Genomic DNA, 2998 nt, shown 5'->3' on the forward strand with positions numbered 1-2998 from the left:
TCTAGTGTGTCAGTAAGATCTTTTGTTGAGTCTTCCTATAGTACTGTAGAAGACTGAGTAATTGGATTTAGAGCCATTAAAAGGATGCCGTGGCCAGAAGCAACCCTTCTAATGCTAGTTGACTTGAATGAAATGTGTGATCTTAATTCAATAAAGTTCCTAGTCCAGCGTTCGCAGCACTTGGAACTGGAGGAGTTGACCAGGAAATGAATTGAATCTGCATGGAGATTTGAGACTATAGTAGGTCAGTGTTGTGTAACACTGGCAGGGTTGCATAGGAAAACTTGCACTGCCACTGCCCTTGTAACTTGTATTCCCCAGACTCCCACCTTGGGAAGAAAGGGCTTTGTGTTCTTAGGCTATCTAGTATTTTCATGTGTGCTGAAATCACCCTTTAAACTGGAAAGCTGTGCATGTGGCGGTTTTGTGGCTCTCTGAGCTCAGCTCTTAATGTTTTTTAGGAGAGATGAGGTAGGACTTGTTAAGGTCTTGTGTTAAACCTAACTTGCTAGAAACCCTCCCCCCAGATTTCTTCCGGGGATTGAGCCCCCGCTCCTCTACCACGTCTTGGCATAACCATCTGTTAGCCCTGGGGTTCTCAAACTGCGGGTCGAGACCCCTTAGAGGGTCATGAGGTTATTATGTGGGAGGTTGCGAGCTGTCAGCCTCTCCCCAAAACCCCACTTTGCCTCCAGTATTTGTAATAGTGTTAAATATATATTTAAAAAAATTATAAGGAGGGGGGTCACACTTGCTATGTAAAAAGGGTCACCAGTACACAAGTTTGAGAACCACTGTGCTAGCCAATTGATAATAGGACAAATGATGACCATACTTGAGGAGGGGAGAATAATTACCCCCATTTAAATGCTGGTCCAGTGCCAAGCAGCTGTGGGTACAATTGTAACTTTGTGGGAAGTAAGGAAGGACCATCTTTTCTGCACAAGTTCAGAGAGCTTTGAAAGATGTGAGGGCTTAAGTGCTGAGAGAATGAACATATATGTTATGGTCCCTCAAAGCAGCCTACACAGGAATAGTACGCTCTCTTGGTGTAGTTACAGTTGTAACTAGCACAATTTATGTAGTAGTAAATATTACGTCAGATATCCTTAAACTCTTAAAGTACAGATTCCATATCTGAAGCTGTTTTGTTTCTTCACAAAAATGCTAATTTAGTAGTGTTTATAATTAATTTTGGGTGAATGTAGCACTGGAAGCAAACTAGAGTTACAAGATAATCAACTTTACCATTTATAAAATGGTCCTTAATTGTTTTAGTTGCCTAACACTTTCTATTCTAAGTCTTTTGTGACTTCTCATATCTCTGTTTGCATTGGGCTTCTAAAATGCACCCAGGAGAATGTCTTCCAGGTAAGGTGCCTTTTCCTTTTGTATGCAGAGGTGTTGTAGCCATGTTAGTCCCAGGATATTAGAAAGAGAGGTGGGTGAGTAATATCTTACTGGACAAAACTGTTGGTGAGAGACAAGCTTTTGAGCTACCCAGAGCTCTTCAGGTCTGTGAAAAGGTACTGTCACAGCTAAAAGACTAGATTGAACAGACTGTTTTTAGCATAAGTAGGTGGTGCACATTCTAACAGGGACTACTATGGGTAAAATGAGACAAGCACTATGTTCTTGAATAAACTCTCAGAAACATGACAACCACAACATATCACCTGTGAGTGAATGCTTTTGCACAAACCAGTCATTCTATATTTGATTTGTCAGTCCTCATCCTCAAAGGAAACCTGCACAACACCTTCCACCTATGAGCCTGAGAGCTTAAATTCATTACTCTGCTAGACACTAAACAGCATGGACTGAACAGACACTTGATTTATCTTACTACCATCTGTAACCCTTAACTCCCACCACCAATAACTGGAGAGGGGCTAACTGGCTGCTTCACCTTGAGTGGTCCCTTGAATTGTTACCTACTTACGCTTAATCTGTTTCACCTTGCATTTAGCTGACACAGTGCAAGTATATTTCCCAGACCTGAACAAGAGCTCTGTGTAAGCTCAGAAGCTCTCTCCAGTAGCAATTGGTCCAATACAAGATAGGTGAGGTAATATCTTTTTGCCTCTAACATGCTGGGAACAACAGTGCTAGAACAATACTTCATAAAGACACTACTAGTCAACTATTTCAGAAGGCAGTGCTGTTCTGCTTCTACCAGGCTAAATCATCTGATAATAGCTTACTGCATTCACCATAGTATGATCACTATTCCAACCTCTGTCATAGTATATGCATTCCCTGTTTAGGCTGAAGAAATGTAGGCAGTGGCAGTACAAAGGGACAAACTTGGTGTGTTACTTGTGTGCCCCCACCCCATACTGTTAGGGGTAAGAGAAGGATCAAATAAAATTCAAGGTAAAAGTTAAAACAAGTTATTTGTTATGGAGGTGTCAATCATATGCAAAAGAACTCTAGCACTGTAAAGCATTAGTTTAACATCTTATGTCTGGGAAGTCACAGCATATTTCCCCTATCCTTATAGAACTTTCTGATAGTTTAAATAATTCAAGATGAGTTCTGACAACACTAAATTTCTTTAAGAACCTATTTTTAATTCAGTTATCTATGCTGTAAACTCTTAAACTTTCTTCCTATAGTTTAATTAACTACACTCAGAAATACCAACCCTCAATTTTCCACAATTTTTTTTAAACATAAAATTACTAATTCAGGCTTACATCTACTAATTTTACAAGGCCTATAAAATTAGGACTGGTATGGAGAAAGTGAATGAGGAAATGTTCTTTACTCCTTCACATAACAAAAACCAGGGGTCACCCAATGAACTTGGACAGTAGGTATAAAACAAAGGGAAGTACTTCACACCATGCACAGTCAACCTGTGGAACTTGTTGCCAGCAATGTTGTGAAGGCCAAAACTATGAGGTTCAAAAAAAAAAAAGGTGATCTTGGTGTCCCTAACTGCTGATTGCCAGAAGCTGGGAGTGGATGATAGAGTGGATCACTCAATAATTGC

The sequence above is a fragment of the Eretmochelys imbricata genome, chromosome 11, assembly GCF_965152235.1.
Source record: "Eretmochelys imbricata isolate rEreImb1 chromosome 11, rEreImb1.hap1, whole genome shotgun sequence".
Lineage (NCBI taxonomy): Eukaryota > Metazoa > Chordata > Testudines > Cheloniidae > Eretmochelys > Eretmochelys imbricata.